The sequence below is a fragment of the Genypterus blacodes genome, unplaced genomic scaffold (assembly GCF_046128005.1).
Source record: "Genypterus blacodes isolate CSIRO-AG114 ecotype Tasmania unplaced genomic scaffold, CSIRO-AGI_Gbla_v1 ptg000070l_1, whole genome shotgun sequence".
NCBI classification, from domain to species: Eukaryota; Metazoa; Chordata; class Actinopteri; order Ophidiiformes; family Ophidiidae; genus Genypterus; species Genypterus blacodes.
In genome coordinates, this window is record NW_027466880.1 from 5,974,366 (window position 1) to 5,992,895 (window position 18,530).

Genomic DNA, 18,530 nt, shown 5'->3' on the forward strand with positions numbered 1-18,530 from the left:
CAATATTCCCCAATTTGTCCCAAATTTACACAAATTGATGGCATTTCTGTCTGGATGCTGCGTCTGAAATTTTAGCTCTCTATCTCCTTCCTTGTCACAGATATGGGCTTTTAAAGTTTTCTCCAGTTCCAAAAATAAATGACCCGCGGGTCAACATTTTTAGAAAATTTTCAATATTCCCCAATTTGCCACAAATTTACACACATTGATGGCATTTCTGCCTGAATGCTGCGTCTGAAATTTTAGCTCTCTATCTCCTTCCTTGTCACAGATATGGGCTTTTCAAGTTTTCTCCAGTTTCAAAAATTGATGACCCGGGTCAACATTTTTAGAAAATTTTCAATATTCCCCAATTTGTCCCACATTTACACACATTGATGGCATTTCTGCCTGGATGCTGCGCCTGAAATTTTAGCTCTCTATCTCCTTCCTTGTCACAGATATGGGCTTTTCAAGTTTTCTCCAGTTTCAAAAATTGATGACCCGGGTCAACATTTTTAGAAAATTTGCAATATTCCCCAATTTGCCCCAAATTTACACACATTGATGGCATTTCTGCCTGGATGCTGCGTCTGAAATTGTAGCTCTCTATCTCCTTCCTTGTCACAGACATGGGCTTTTCAAGTTTTCTCTAGTTACAAGAATCGATGACCCGCGGGTCAACTTTTTTCCAAAATTTTCAATATTCCCCAATTTGCCCCAAATTTACACACATTGATGGCATTTCTGCCTGGATGCTGCGCCTGAAATTTCAGCTCTCTATCTCCTTCCTTGTCACAGATATTGGCTTTTCAAGTTTTCTCTAGTTACAAGAATCGATGACCCGGGGGTCAACTTTTTTAGAAAATTTGCAATATTCCCCAATTTGCCCCAAATTTACCCACATTGATGGCATTTCTGCCTGGATGCTGCGTCTGAAATTGTAGCTCTCTATCTCCTTCCTTGTCACAGACATGGGCTTTTCAAGTTTTCTCTAGTTACAAGAATCGATGACCCGCGGGTCAACATTTTTAGAAAATTTTCAATATTCCCCAATTTGTCCCAAATTTACACAAATTGATGGCATTTCTGCCTGGATGCTGCGCCTAAAATTTCAGCTCTCTATCTCCTTCCTTGTCACAGATATGGGCTTTTCAAGTTTTCTCTAGTTACAAGAATCGATGACCCGCAGGTCAACATTTTTAGAAAATTTTCAATATTCCCCAATTTGTCCCAAATTTACACAAATTGATGGCATTTCTGCCTGGATGCTGCGCCTGAAATTTCAGCTCTCTATCTCCTTCCTTGTCACAGATATGGGCTTTTCAAGTTTTCTCCAGTTTCAAAAATTGATGACCCGGGTCAACATTTTTAGAAAATTTTCAATATTCCCCAATTTGTCCCAAATTTACACAAATTGATGGCATTTCTGTCTGGATGCTGCGTCTGAAATTTTAGCTCTCTATCTCCTTCCTTGTCACAGATATGGGCTTTTCAAGTTTTCTCCAGTTTCAAAAATCGATGACCCGGGGGTCAACTTTTTTCCAAAATTTTCAATATTCCCCAATTTGCCCCAAATTTACACACATTGATGGCATTTCTGCCTGGATGCTGCGTCTGAAATTTCAGCTCTTTATCTCCTTCCTTGTCACAGATATGGGCTTTTCAAGTTTTCTCCAGTTTCAAAAATTGATGACCCTGGTCAACATTTTTAGAAAATTTTCAATATTCCCCAATTTGCCCCAAATTTACACACATTGATGGCATTTCTGCCTGGATGCGGTGCCTGAAATTTAAGCTCTCTATCTCCTTCCTTGTCACAGATATGGGCTTTTCAAGTTTTCTCCAGTTTCAAAAATCGATGACCCGGGGGTCAACTTTTTTACAAAATTTTCAATATTCCCCAATTTGCACCAAATTTACACACATTGATGGCATTTCTGCCTGGATGCTGCGCCTGAAATTTTAGCTCTCTATCTCCTTCCTTGTCACAGATATGGGCTTTTCAAGTTTTCTCCAGTTTCAAAAATTGATGACCCGGGTCAACATTTTTAGAAAATTTTCAATATTCCCCAATCTGCCCCAAATTTACACACATTGATGGCATTTGTGCCTGGATGCTGCGTCTGAAATTGTAGCTCTCTATCTCCTTCCTTGTCACAGACATGGGCTTTTCAAGTTTTCTCTAGTTACAAGAATCGATGACCCGGGGGTCAACTTTTTTAGAAAATTTTCAATATTCCCCAATTTGCCCCAAATTTACACACATTGATGGCATTTCTGTCTGGATGCTGCGTCTGAAATTTTAGCTCTCTATCTCCTTCCTTGTCACTGATATGGGCTTTTAAAGTTTTCTCCAGTTTCAAAAATCGATGACCCGTGGGTAAACTTTTTTCCAAAATTTTCAATATTCCCCAATTTGCCCCAAATTTACACACATTGATGGCATTTCTGCCTGGATGCTGCGTCTGAAATTGTAGCTCTCTATCTCCTTCCTTTTCACAGATATGGGCTTTTCAAGTTTTCTCCAGTTTCAAAAATTTATGACCCGGGTCAACATTTTTAGAAAATTTTCAATATTCCCCAATTTGTCCCAAATTTACACACATTGATGGCATTTCTGTCTGGATGCTGCGTCTGAAATTTTAGCTCTCTATCTCCTTCCTTGTCACAGATATGGGCTTTTCAAGTTTTCTCCAGTTTCAAAAATTGATTACCCGGGTCAACATTTTTAGAAAATTTTCAATATTCCCCAATCTGCCCCAAATTTACACACATTGATGGCATTTGTGCCTGGATGCTGCGTCTGAAATTGTAGCTCTCTATCTCCTTCCTTGTCACAGACATGGGCTTTTCAAGTTTTCTCTAGTTACAAGAATCGATGACCCGGGGGTCAACTTTTTTAGAAAATTTTCAATATTCCCCAATTTGCCCCAAATTTACACACATTGATGGCATTTCTGTCTGGATGCTGCGTCTGAAATTTTAGCTCTCTATCTCCTTCCTTGTCACTGATATGGGCTTTTAAAGTTTTCTCCAGTTCCAAAAATCGATGACCCGGGGGTCAACTTTTTTCCAAAATTTTCAATATTCCCCAATTTGCCCCAAATTTACACACATTGATGGCATTTCTGCCTGGATGCTGCGTCTGAAATTGTAGCTCTCTATCTCCTTCCTTGTCACAGATATGGGCTTTTCAAGTTTTCTCCAGTTTCAAAAATTTATGACCCGGGTCAACATTTTTAGAAAATTTTCAATATTCCCCAATTTGTCCCAAATTTACACACATTGATGGCATTTCTGTCTGGATGTTGCGTCTGAAATTGTAGCTCTCTATCTCCATCCTTGTCACAGACATGGGCTTTTCAAGTTTTCTCTAGTTACAAGAATCGATGACCCGCGGGTCAACATTTTTAGAAAATTTTCAATATTCCCCAATTTGTCCTAAATTTACACAAATTGATGGCATTTCTGCCTGGATGCTGCGCCTGAAATTTCAGCTCTTTATCTCCTTCCTTGTCACAGATATGGGCTTTTCAAGTTTTCTCCAGTTTCAAAAATTGATGACCCGGGTCAACATTTTTAGAAAATTTTCAATATTCCCCAATTTGCCCCAAATTTACACACATTGATGTCATTTCTGCCTTGATGCGGTGCCTGAAATTTAAGCTCTCTATCTCCTTCCTTGTCACAGATATGGGCTTTTCAAGGTTTCTCCAGTTTCAAAAATTGATGACCCGGGTCAACATTTTTAGAAAGTTTTCAATATTCCCCAATTTGTCCCAAATTTACACACATTGATGGCATTTCTGCCTGGATGCGGTGCCTGAAATTTTAGCTCTCCTTCTCCTTCCTTGTCACAGATATGGGCTTTTCAAGTTTTCTCCAGTTTCAAAAATTGATGACCCGGGTCAACATTTATTGAAAATTTTCAATATTCCCCAATTTGTCCCAAATTTACACAAATTGATGGCATTTCTGTCTGGATGCTGCGCCTGAAATTTTAGCTCTCTATCTCCTTCCTTGTCACAGATATGGGCTTTTCAAGTTTTCTCCAGTTTCAAAAATCGATGACCGGGGGGTCAACTTTTTTACAAAATTTTCAATATTCCCCAATTTGCACCAAATTTACACACATTGATGGCATTTCTGCCTGGATGCTGCGCCTGAAATTTTAGCTCTCTATCTCCTTCCTTGTCACAGATATGGGCTTTTCAAGTTTTCTCCAGTTTCAAAAATTGATGACCCGGGTCAACATTTTTAGAAAATTTTCAATATTCCCCAATCTGCCCCAAATTTACACACATTGATGGCATTTGTGCCTGGATGCTGCGTCTGAAATTGTAGCTCTCTATCTCCTTCCTTGTCACAGACATGGGCTTTTCAAGTTTTCTCTAGTTACAAGAATCGATGACCCGGGTGTCAACTTTTTTAGAAAATTTTCAATATTCCCCAATTTGCCCCAAATTTACACACATTGATGGCATTTCTGCCTGGATGCTGCGCCTGAAATTTTAGCTCTCTATCTCCTTCCTTGTCACAGATATGGGCTTTTCAACTTTTCTCCAGTTTCAAAAATTGATGACCCGGGTCAACATTTTTAGAAAATTTTCAATATTCCCCAATCTTCCCCAAATTTACACACATTGATGGCATTTGTGCCTGGATGCTGCGTCTGAAATTGTAGCTCTCTATCTCCTTCCTTGTCACAGACATGGGCTTTTCAAGTTTTCTCTAGTTACAAGAATCGATGACCCGGGGGTCAACTTTTTTAGAAAATTTTCAATATTCCCCAATTTGCCCCAAATTTACACACATTGATGGCATTTCTGTCTGGATGCTGCGTCTGAAATTTTAGCTCTCTATCTCCTTCCTTGTCACTGATATGGGCTTTTAAAGTTTTCTCCAGTTTCAAAAATTGATGACCCGGGTCAACATTTATTGAAAATTTTCGATATTCCCCTATTTGTCCCAAATTTACACAAATTGATGGCATTTCTGTCTGGATGCTGCGTCTGAAATTTTAGCTCTCTATCTCCTTCCTTGTCACAGATATGGGCTTTTCAAGTTTTCTCCAGTTTCAAAAATCGATGACCCGGGGGTCAACTTTTTTAGAAAATTTTCAATATTCCCCAATTTGCCCCAAATTTACACACATTGATGGCATTTCTGCCTGGATGCGGTGCCTGAAATTTTAGCTCTCTATCTCCTTCCTTGTCACAGATATGGGCTTTTCAAGTTTTCTCCAGTTTCAAAAATTGATGACCCGGGTCAACATTTATTGAAAATTTTCAATATTCCCCAATTTGTCCCAAATTTACACAAATTGATGGCATTTCTGTCTGGATGCTGCGTCTGAAATTTTAGCTCTCTATCTCCTTCCTTGTCACAGATATGGGCTTTTCAAGTTTTCTCCAGTTTCAAAAATTGATTACCCGGGTCAACATTTTTAGAAAATTTTCAATATTCCCCAATCTGCCCCAAATTTACACACATTGATGGCATTTGTGCCTGGATGCTGCGTCTGAAATTGTAGCTCTCTATCTCCTTCCTTGTCACAGACATGGGCTTTTCAAGTTTTCTCTAGTTACAAGAATCGATGACCCGGGGGTCAACTTTTTTAGAAAATTTTCAATATTCCCCAATTTGCCCCAAATTTACACACATTGATGGCATTTCTGCCTGGATGCTGCGTCTGAAATTGTAGCTCTCTATCTCCTTCCTTGTCACAGATATGGGCTTTTCAAGTTTTGTCCAGTTTCAAAAATTTATGACCCGGGTCAACATTTTTAGAAAATTTTCAATATTCCCCAATTTGTCCCAAATTTACACACATTGATGGCATTTCTGTCTGGATGTTGCGTCTGAAATTGTAGCTCTCTATCTCCATCCTTGTCACAGACATGGGCTTTTCAAGTTTTCTCTAGTTACAAGAATCGATGACCCGCGGGTCAACATTTTTAGAAAATTTTCAATATTCCCCAATCTGCCCCAAATTTACACACATTGATGGCATTTGTGCCTGGATGCTGCGTCTGAAATTGTAGCTCTCTATCTCCTTCCTTGTCACAGACATGGGCTTTTCAAGTTTTCTCTAGTTACAAGAATCGATGACCCGGGTGTCAACTTTTTTAGAAAATTTTCAATATTCCCCAATTTGCCCCAAATTTACACACATTGATGGCATTTCTGCCTGGATGCTGCGCCTGAAATTTTAGCTCTCTATCTCCTTCCTTGTCACAGATATGGGCTTTTCAAGTTTTCTCCAGTTTCAAAAATTGATGACCCGGGTCAACATTTTTAGAAAATTTTCAATATTCCCCAATCTTCCCCAAATTTACACACATTGATGGCATTTGTGCCTGGATGCTGCGTCTGAAATTGTAGCTCTCTATCTCCTTCCTTGTCACAGACATGGGCTTTTCAAGTTTTCTCTAGTTACAAGAATCGATGACCCGGGGGTCAACTTTTTTAGAAAATTTTCAATATTCCCCAATTTGCCCCAAATTTACACACATTGATGGCATTTCTGTCTGGATGCTGCGTCTGAAATTTTAGCTCTCTATCTCCTTCCTTGTCACTGATATGGGCTTTTAAAGTTTTCTCCAGTTTCAAAAATTGATGACCCGGGTCAACATTTATTGAAAATTTTCGATATTCCCCTATTTGTCCCAAATTTACACAAATTGATGGCATTTCTGTCTGGATGCTGCGTCTGAAATTTTAGCTCTCTATCTCCTTCCTTGTCACAGATATGGGCTTTTCAAGTTTTCTCCAGTTTCAAAAATCGATGACCCGGGGGTCAACTTTTTTAGAAAATTTTCAATATTCCCCAATTTGCCCCAAATTTACACACATTGATGGCATTTCTGCCTGGATGCGGTGCCTGAAATTTTAGCTCTCTATCTCCTTCCTTGTCACAGATATGGGCTTTTCAAGTTTTCTCCAGTTTCAAAAATTGATGACCCGGGTCAACATTTATTGAAAATTTTCAATATTCCCCAATTTGTCCCAAATTTACACAAATTGATGGCATTTCTGTCTGGATGCTGCGTCTGAAATTTTAGCTCTCTATCTCCTTCCTTGTCACAGATATGGGCTTTTCAAGTTTTCTCCAGTTTCAAAAATTGATTACCCGGGTCAACATTTTTAGAAAATTTTCAATATTCCCCAATCTGCCCCAAATTTACACACATTGATGGCATTTGTGCCTGGATGCTGCGTCTGAAATTGTAGCTCTCTATCTCCTTCCTTGTCACAGACATGGGCTTTTCAAGTTTTCTCTAGTTACAAGAATCGATGACCCGGGGGTCAACTTTTTTAGAAAATTTTCAATATTCCCCAATTTGCCCCAAATTTACACACATTGATGGCATTTCTGCCTGGATGCTGCGTCTGAAATTGTAGCTCTCTATCTCCTTCCTTGTCACAGATATGGGCTTTTCAAGTTTTGTCCAGTTTCAAAAATTTATGACCCGGGTCAACATTTTTAGAAAATTTTCAATATTCCCCAATTTGTCCCAAATTTACACACATTGATGGCATTTCTGTCTGGATGTTGCGTCTGAAATTGTAGCTCTCTATCTCCATCCTTGTCACAGACATGGGCTTTTCAAGTTTTCTCTAGTTACAAGAATCGATGACCCGCGGGTCAACATTTTTAGAAAATTTTCAATATTCCCCAATTTGTCCTAAATTTACACAAATTGATGGCATTTCTGCCTGGATGCTGCGCCTGAAATTTCAGCTCTTTATCTCCTTCCTTGTCACAGATATGGGCTTTTCAAGGTTTCTCCAGTTTCAAAAATTGATGACCCGGGTCAACATTTTTAGAAAGTTTTCAATATTCCCCAATTTGTCCCAAATTTACACACATTGATGGCATTTCTGCTTGGATGCTGTGTCTGAAATTGTAGCTCTCTATCTCCTTCCTTGTCACAGATACGGGCTTTTAAAGTTCTCTCCAGTTTCAAAAATCGATAACCCGGGGGTCAACTTTTTTACAAAATTTTCAATATTCCCCAATTTGTCCCAAATTTACACACATTGATGGCATTTCTGCCTGGATGCGGTGCCTGAAATTTTAGCTCTCTATCTCCTTCCTTGTCACAGATATGGGCTTTTCAAGTTTTCTCCAGTTTCAAAAATTGATGACCCGGGTCAACATTTATTGAAAATTTTCAATATTCCCCAATTTGCCCCAAATTTACACAAATTGATGGCATTTCTGTCTGGATGCTGCGTCTGAAATTTTAGCTCTCTATCTCCTTCCTTGTCACAGATATGGGCTTTTCAAGTTTTCTCCAGTTTCAAAAATCGATGACCCGGGGGTCAACTTTTTTACAAAATTTTCAATATTCCCCAATTTGCCCCAAATTTACACACATTGATGGCATTTCTGCCTGGATGCTGCGCCTGAAATTTTAGCTCTCTATCTCCTTCCTTGTCACAGATATGGGCTTTTCAAGTTTTCTCCAGTTTCAAAAATTGATTACCCGGGTCAACATTTTTAGAAAATTTTCAATATTCCCCAATTTGTCCCAAATTTACACAAATTGATGGCATTTCTGCCTGGATGCTGCGCCTGAAATTTCAGCTCTCTATCTCCTTCCTTGTCACAGATATGGGCTTTTCAAGTTTTCTCCAGTTTCAAAAATCGATGACCCGGGGGTCAACTTTTTTCCAAAATTTTCAATATTCCCCAATTTGCCCCAAATTTACACACATTGATGGCATTTCTGCCTGGATGCTGCGTCTCAAATTGTAGCTCTCTATCTCCTTCCTTGTCACAGATATGGGCTTTTCAAGTTTTCTCTAGTTACAAGAATCGATGACCCGGGGGTCAACTTTTTTAGAAAATTTGCAATATTCCCCAATTTGCCCCAAATTTACCCACATTGATGGCATTTCTGCCTGGATGCTGCGCCTGAAATTTTAGCTCTCTATCTCCTTCCTTGTCACAGATATGGGCTTTTCAAGTTTTCTCCAGTTTCAAAAATTGATGACCCGGGTCAACATTTTTAGAAAATTTGCAATATTCCCCAATTTGCCCCAAATTTACACACATTGATGGCATTTCTGCCTGGATGCTGCGTCTGAAATTGTAGCTCTCTATCTCCTTCCTTGTCACAGACATGGGCTTTTCAAGTTTTCTCTAGTTACAAGAATCGATGACCCGCGGGTCAACATTTTTAGAAAATTTTCAATATTCCCCAATTTGTCCCAAATTTACACAAATTGATGGCATTTCTGCCTGGATGCTGCGCCTGAAATTTCAGCTCTCTATCTCCTTCCTTGTCACAGATATGGGCTTTTCAAGTTTTCTCCAGTTTCAAAAATCGATGACCCGGGGGTCAACTTTTTTCCAAAATTTTCAATATTCCCCAATTTGCCCCAAATTTACACACATTGATGGCATTTCTGCCTGGATGCTGCGTCTGAAATTGTAGCTCTCTATCTCCTTCCTTGTCACAGATATGGGCTTTTAAAGTTTTCTCCAGTTCCAAAAATAAATGACCCGCGGGTCAACATTTTTAGAAAATTTTCAATATTCCCCAATTTGCCACAAATTTACACACATTGATGGCATTTCTGCCTGAATGCTGCGTCTGAAATTTTAGCTCTCTATCTCCTTCCTTGTCACAGATATGGGCTTTTCAAGTTTTCTCCAGTTTCAAAAATTGATGACCCGGGTCAACATTTTTAGAAAATTTTCAATATTCCCCAATTTGTCCCAAATTTACACACATTGATGGCATTTCTGCCTGGATGCTGCGCCTGAAATTTTAGCTCTCTATCTCCTTCCTTGTCACAGATATGGGCTTTTCAAGTTTTCTCCAGTTTCAAAAATTGATGACCCGGGTCAACATTTTTAGAAAATTTGCAATATTCCCCAATTTGCCCCAAATTTACACACATTGATGGCATTTCTGCCTGGATGCTGCGTCTGAAATTGTAGCTCTCTATCTCCTTCCTTGTCACAGACAGGGGCTTTTCAAGTTTTCTCTAGTTACAAGAATCGATGACCCGCGGGTCAACATTTTTAGAAAATTTTCAATATTCCCCAATTTGTCCCAAATTTACACAAATTGATGGCATTTCTGCCTGGATGCTGCGCCTGAAATTTCAGCTCTCTATCTCCTTCCTTGTCACAGATATGGGCTTTTCAAGTTTTCTCCAGTTTCAAAAATTGATGACCCGGGTCAACATTTTTAGAAAATTTTCAATATTCCCCAATTTGTCCCAAATTTACACAAATTGATGGCATTTCTGCCTGGATGCTGCGTCTGAAATTGTAGCTCTCTATCTCCATCCTTGTCACAGACATGGGCTTTTCAAGTTTTCTCTAGTTACAAGAATCGATGACCCGGGGGTCAACTTTTTTAGAAAATTTTCAATATTCCCCAATTTGCCCCAAATTTACACACATTGATGGCATTTCTGTCTGGATGCTGCGTCTGAAATTTTAGCTCTCTATCTCCTTCCTTGTCACTGATATGGGCTTTTAAAGTTTTCTCCAGTTTCAAAAATCGATGACCCGGGGGTCAACTTTTTTCCAAAATTTTCAATATTCCCCAATTTGCCCCAAATTTACACACATTGATGGCATTTCTGCCTGGATGCTGCGTCTGAAATTGTAGCTCTCTATCTCCTTCCTTGTCACAGATATGGGCTTTTCAAGTTTTCTCCAGTTTCAAAAATTTATGACCCGGGTCAACATTTTTAGAAAATTTTCAAAATTCCCCAATTTGTCCCAAATTTACACACATTGATGGCATTTCTGTCTGGATGCTGCGTCTGAAATTGTAGCTCTCTATCTCCATCCTTGTCACAGACATAGGCTTTTCAAGTTTTCTCTAGTTACAAGAATCGATGACCCGCGGGTCAACATTTTTAGAAAATTTTCAATATTCCCCAATTTGTCCCAAATTTACACACATTGATGGCATTTCTGTCTGGATGTTGCGTCTGAAATTGTAGCTCTCTATCTCCATCCTTGTCACAGACATGGGCTTTTCAAGTTTTCTCTAGTTACAAGAATCGATGACCCGCGGGTCAACATTTTTAGAAAATTTTCAATATTCCCCAATTTGTCCTAAATTTACACAAATTGATGGCATTTCTGCCTGGATGCTGCGCCTGAAATTTCAGCTCTTTATCTCCTTCCTTGTCACAGATATGGGCTTTTCAAGGTTTCTCCAGTTTCAAAAATTGATGACCCGGGTCAACATTTTTAGAAAGTTTTCAATATTCCCCAATTTGTCCCAAATTTACACACATTGATGGCATTTCTGCTTGGATGCTGTGTCTGAAATTGTAGCTCTCTATCTCCTTCCTTGTCACAGATACGGGCTTTTAAAGTTCTCTCCAGTTTCAAAAATCGATAACCCGGGGGTCAACTTTTTTACAAAATTTTCAATATTCCCCAATTTGTCCCAAATTTACACACATTGATGGCATTTCTGCCTGGATGCGGTGCCTGAAATTTTAGCTCTCTATCTCCTTCCTTGTCACAGATATGGGCTTTTCAAGTTTTCTCCAGTTTCAAAAATTGATGACCCGGGTCAACATTTATTGAAAATTTTCAATATTCCCCAATTTGCCCCAAATTTACACAAATTGATGGCATTTCTGTCTGGATGCTGCGTCTGAAATTTTAGCTCTCTATCTCCTTCCTTGTCACAGATATGGGCTTTTCAAGTTTTCTCCAGTTTCAAAAATCGATGACCCGGGGGTCAACTTTTTTCCAAAATTTTCAATATTCCCCAATTTGCCCCAAATTTACACACATTGATGGCATTTCTGCCTGGATGCTGCGCCTGAAATTTTAGCTCTCTATCTCCTTCCTTGTCACAGATATGGGCTTTTCAAGTTTTCGACAGTTTCAAAAATTGATTACCCGGGTCAACATTTTTAGAAAATTTTCAATATTCCCCAATTTGTCCCAAATTTACACAAATTGATGGCATTTCTGCCTGGATGCTGCGCCTGAAATTTCAGCTCTCTATCTCCTTCCTTGTCACAGATATGGGCTTTTCAAGTTTTCTCCAGTTTCAAAAATCGATGACCCGGGGGTCAACTTTTTTCCAAAATTTTCAATATTCCCCAATTTGCCCCAAATTTACACACATTGATGGCATTTCTGCCTGGATGCTGCGTCTCAAATTGTAGCTCTCTATCTCCTTCCTTGTCACAGATATGGGCTTTTCAAGTTTTCTCTAGTTACAAGAATCGATGACCCGGGGGTCAACTTTTTTAGAAAATTTGCAATATTCCCCAATTTGCCCCAAATTTACCCACATTGATGGCATTTCTGCCTGGATGCTGCGCCTGAAATTTTAGCTCTCTATCTCCTTCCTTGTCACAGATATGGGCTTTTCAAGTTTTCTCCAGTTTCAAAAATTGATGACCCGGGTCAACATTTTTAGAAAATTTGCAATATTCCCCAATTTGCCCCAAATTTACACACATTGATGGCATTTCTGCCTGGATGCTGCGTCTGAAATTGTAGCTCTCTATCTCCTTCCTTGTCACAGACATGGGCTTTTCAAGTTTTCTCTAGTTACAAGAATCGATGACCCGCGGGTCAACATTTTTAGAAAATTTTCAATATTCCCCAATTTGTCCCAAATTTACACAAATTGATGGCATTTCTGCCTGGATGCTGCGCCTGAAATTTCAGCTCTCTATCTCCTTCCTTGTCACAGATATGGGCTTTTCAAGTTTTCTCCAGTTTCAAAAATCGATGACCCGGGGGTCAACTTTTTTCCAAAATTTTCAATATTCCCCAATTTGCCCCAAATTTACACACATTGATGGCATTTCTGCCTGGATGCTGCGTCTGAAATTGTAGCTCTCTATCTCCTTCCTTGTCACAGATATGGGCTTTTAAAGTTTTCTCCAGTTCCAAAAATAAATGACCCGCGGGTCAACATTTTTAGAAAATTTTCAATATTCCCCAATTTGCCACAAATTTACACACATTGATGGCATTTCTGCCTGAATGCTGCGTCTGAAATTTTAGCTCTCTATCTCCTTCCTTGTCACAGATATGGGCTTTTCAAGTTTTCTCCAGTTTCAAAAATTGATGACCCGGGTCAACATTTTTAGAAAATTTGCAATATTCCCCAATTTGCCCCAAATTTACACACATTGATGGCATTTCTGCCTGGATGCTGCGTCTGAAATTGTAGCTCTCTATCTCCTTCCTTGTCACAGACAGGGGCTTTTCAAGTTTTCTCTAGTTACAAGAATCGATGACCCGCGGGTCAACATTTTTAGAAAATTTTCAATATTCCCCAATTTGTCCCAAATTTACACAAATTGATGGCATTTCTGCCTGGATGCTGCGCCTGAAATTTCAGCTCTCTATCTCCTTCCTTGTCACAGATATGGGCTTTTCAAGTTTTCTCCAGTTTCAAAAATTGATGACCCGGGTCAACATTTTTAGAAAATTTTCAATATTCCCCAATTTGTCCCAAATTTACACAAATTGATGGCATTTCTGCCTGGATGCTGCGTCTGAAATTGTAGCTCTCTATCTCCATCCTTGTCACAGACATGGGCTTTTCAAGTTTTCTCTAGTTACAAGAATCGATGACCCGGGGGTCAACTTTTTTAGAAAATTTTCAATATTCCCCAATTTGCCCCAAATTTACACACATTGATGGCATTTCTGTCTGGATGCTGCGTCTGAAATTTTAGCTCTCTATCTCCTTCCTTGTCACTGATATGGGCTTTTAAAGTTTTCTCCAGTTTCAAAAATCGATGACCCGGGGGTCAACTTTTTTCCAAAATTTTCAATATTCCCCAATTTGCCCCAAATTTACACACATTGATGGCATTTCTGCCTGGATGCTGCGTCTGAAATTGTAGCTCTCTATCTCCTTCCTTGTCACAGATATGGGCTTTTCAAGTTTTCTCCAGTTTCAAAAATTTATGACCCGGGTCAACATTTTTAGAAAATTTTCAAAATTCCCCAATTTGTCCCAAATTTACACACATTGATGGCATTTCTGTCTGGATGCTGCGTCTGAAATTGTAGCTCTCTATCTCCATCCTTGTCACAGACATGGGCTTTTCAAGTTTTCTCTAGTTACAAGAATCGATGACCCGCGGGTCAACATTTTTAGAAAATTTTCAATATTCCCCAATTTGTCCCAAATTTACACACATTGATGGCATTTCTGCCTGGATGCGGTGCCTGAAATTTTAGCTCTCTATCTCCTTCCTTGTCACAGATATGGGCTTTTCAAGTTTTCTCCAGTTTCAAAAATTGATGACCCGGGTCAACATTTATTGAAAATTTTCAATATTCCCCAATTTGTCCCAAATTTACACAAATTGATGGCATTTCTGTCTGGATGCTGCGTCTGAAATTTTAGCTCTCTATCTCCTTCCTTGTCACAGATATGGGCTTTTCAAGTTTTCTCCAGTTTCAAAAATCGATGACCCGGGGGTCAACTTTTTTACAAAATTTTCCATATTCCCCAATTTGCCCCAAATTTACACACATTGATGGCATTTCTGCCTGGATGCTGCGTCTGAAATTGTAGCTCTCTATCTCCTTCCTTGTCACAGATATGGGCTTTTCAAGTTTTCTCCAGTTTCAAAAATTTATGACCCGGGTCAACATTTTTAGAAAATTTTCAATATTCCCCAATTTGTCCCAAATTTACACACATTGATGGCATTTCTGTCTGGATGCTGCGTCTGAAATTGTAGCTCTCTATCTCCATCCTTGTCACAGACATGGGCTTTTCAAGTTTTCTCTAGTTACAAGAATCGATGACCCGCGGGTCAACATTTTTAGAAAATTTTCAATATTCCCCAATTTGTCCTAAATTTACACAAATTGATGGCATTTCTGCCTGGATGCTGCGCCTGAAATTTCAGCTCTTTATCTCCTTCCTTGTCACAGATATGGGCTTTTCAAGTTTTCTCCAGTTTCAAAAATTGATGACCCTGGTCAACATTTTTAGAAAATTTTCAATATTCCCCAATTTGCCCCAAATTTACACACATTGATGGCATTTCTGCCTGGATGCTGCGCCTGAAATTTTAGCTCTCTATCTCCTTCCTTGTCACAGATATGGGCTTTTCAAGTTTTCTCCAGTTTCAAAAATTGATTACCCGGGTCAACATTTTTAGAAAATTTTCAATATTCCCCAATCTGCCCCAAATTTACACACATTGATGGCATTTGTGCCTGGATGCTGCGTCTGAAATTGTAGCTCTCTATCTCCTTCCTTGTCACAGACATGGGCTTTTCAAGTTTTCTCTAGTTACAAGAATCGATTACCCGGGGGTCAACTTTTTTCCAAAATTTTCCATATTCCCCAATTTGCCCCAAATTTACACACATTGATGGCATTTCTGCCTGGATGCTGCGTCTGAAATTGTAGCTCTCTATCTCCTTCCTTGTCACAGATATGGGCTTTTCAAGTTTTCTCCAGTTTCAAAAATTTATGACCCGGGTCAACATTTTTAGAAAATTTTCAATATTCCCCAATTTGTCCCAAATTTACACACATTGATGGCATTTCTGTCTGGATGCTGCGTCTGAAATTGTAGCTCTCTATCTCCATCCTTGTCACAGACATGGGCTTTTCAAGTTTTCTCTAGTTACAAGAATCGATGACCCGCGGGTCAACATTTTTTAGAAAATTTTCAATATTCCCCAATTTGTCCTAAATTTACACAAATTGATGGCATTTCTGCCTGGATGCTGCGCCTGAAATTTCAGCTCTTTATCTCCTTCCTTGTCACAGATATGGGCTTTTCAAGTTTTCTCCAGTTTCAAAAATTGATGACCCTGGTCAACATTTTTAGAAAATTTTCAATATTCCCCAATTTGCCCCAAATTTACACACATTGATGGCATTTCTGCCTGGATGCGGTGCCTGAAATTTAAGCTCTCTATCTCCTTCCTTGTCACAGATATGGGCTTTTAAAGTTCTCTCCAGTTTCAAAAATCGATGACCCGGGGGTCAACTTTTTTACAAAATTTTCAATATTCCCAAATTTGTCCCAAATTTACACACATTGATGGCATTTCTGCTTGGATGCTGTGTCTGAAATTTTAGCTCTCTATCTCCTTCCTTGTCAGAGATATGGGCTTTTCAAGTTTTCTCCAGTTTCAAAAATTGATGACCCGGGTCAACATTTATTGAAAATTTTCAATATTCCCCAATTTGTCCCAAATTTACACAAATTGATGGCATTTCTGTCTGGATGCTGCGTCTGAAATTTTAGCTCTCTATCTCCTTCCTTGTCACAGATATGGGCTTTTCAAGTTTTCTCCAGTTTCAAAAATCGATAACCCGGGGGTCAACTTTTTTACAAAATTTTCAATATTCCCCAATTTGCCCCAAATTTACACACATTGATGGCATTTCTGCCTGGATGCTGCGCCTGAAATTTTAGCTCTCTATCTCCTTCCTTGTCACAGATATGGGCTTTTCAAGTTTTCTCCAGTTTCAAAAATTGATTACCCGGGTCAACATTTTTAGAAAATTTTCAATATTCCCCAATCTGCCCCAAATTTACACACATTGATGGCATTTGTGCCTGGATGCTGCGTCTGAAATTGTAGCTCTCTATCTCCTTCCTTGTCACAGACATGGGCTTTTCAAGTTTTCTCTAGTTACAAGAATCGATGACCCGGGGGTCAACTTTTTTAGAAAATGTTCAATATTCCCCAATTTGCCCCAAATTTACACAAATTGATGGCATTTCTGTCTGGATGCTGCGTCTGAAATTTTAGCTCTCTATCTCCTTCCTTGTCACTGATATGGGCTTGTAAAATTTTCTCCAGTTTCAAAAATCGATGACCCGGGGGCTAACTTTTTTCCAAAATTTTCAATATTCCCCAATTTGCCCCAAATTTACACACATTGATGGCATTTCTGTCTGGATGCTGCGTCTGAAATTGTAGCTCTCTATCTCCATCCTTGTCACAGACATGGGCTTTTCAAGTTTTCTCTAGTTACAAGAATCGATGACCCGCGGGTCAACATTTTTAGAAAATTTTCAATATTCCCCAATTTGTCCTAAATTTACACAAATTGATGGCATTTCTGCCTGGATGCTGCGCCTGAAATTTCAGCTCTTTATCTCCTTCCTTGTCACAGATATGGGCTTTTCAAGTTTTCTCCAGTTTCAAAAATTGATGACCCTGGTCAACATTTTTAGAAAATTTTCAATATTCCCCAATTTGCCCCAAATTTACACACATTGATGGCATTTCTGCCTGGATGCGGTGCCTGAAATTTAAGCTCTCTATCTCCTTCCTTGTCACAGATATGGGCTTTTAAAGTTCTCTCCAGTTTCAAAAATCGATGACCCGGGGGTCAACTTTTTTACAAAATTTTCAATATTCCCCAATTTGTCCCAAATTTACACACATTGATGGCATTTCTGCTTGGATGCTGTGTCTGAAATTTTAGCTCTCTATCTCCTTCCTTGTCAGAGATATGGGCTTTTCAAGTTTTCTCCAGTTTCAAAAATTGATGACCCGGGTCAACATTTATTGAAAATTTTCAATATTCCCCAATTTGTCCCAAATTTACACAAATTGATGGCATTTCTGTCTGGATGCTGCGTCTGAAATTTTAGCTCTCTATCTCCTTCCTTGTCACAGATATGGGCTTTTCAAGTTTTCTCCAGTTTCAAAAATCGATAACCCGGGGGTCAACTTTTTTACAAAATTTTCAATATTCCCCAATTTGCCCCAAATTTACACACATTGATGGCATTTCTGCCTGGATGCTGCGCCTGAAATTTTAGCTCTCTATCTCCTTCCTTGTCACAGATATGGGCTTTTCAAGTTTTCTCCAGTTTCAAAAATTGATTACCCGGGTCAACATTTTTAGAAAATTTTCAATATTCCCCAATCTGCCCCAAATTTACACACATTGATGGCATTTGTGCCTGGATGCTGCGTCTGAAATTGTAGCTCTCTATCTCCTTCCTTGTCACAGACATGGGCTTTTCAAGTTTTCTCTAGTTACAAGAATCGATGACCCGGGGGTCAACTTTTTTAGAAAATGTTCAATATTCCCCAATTTGCCCCAAATTTACACAAATTGATGGCATTTCTGTCTGGATGCTGCGTCTGAAATTTTAGCTCTCTATCTCCTTCCTTGTCACTGATATGGGCTTGTAAAGTTTTCTCCAGTTTCAAAAATCGATGACCCGGGGGCTAACTTTTTTCCAAAATTTTCAATATTCCCCAATTTGCCCCAAATTTACACACATTGATGGCATTTCTGTCTGGATGCTGCGTCTGAAATTGTAGCTCTCTATCTCCATCCTTGTCACAGACATGGGCTTTTCAAGTTTTCTCTAGTTACAAGAATCGATGACCCGCGGGTCAACATTTTTAGAAAATTTTCAATATTCCCCAATTTGTCCTAAATTTACACAAATTGATGGCATTTCTGCCTGGATGCTGCGCCTGAAATTTCAGCTCTTTATCTCCTTCCTTGTCACAGATATGGGCTTTTCAAGTTTTCTCCAGTTTCAAAAATTGATGACCCTGGTCAACATTT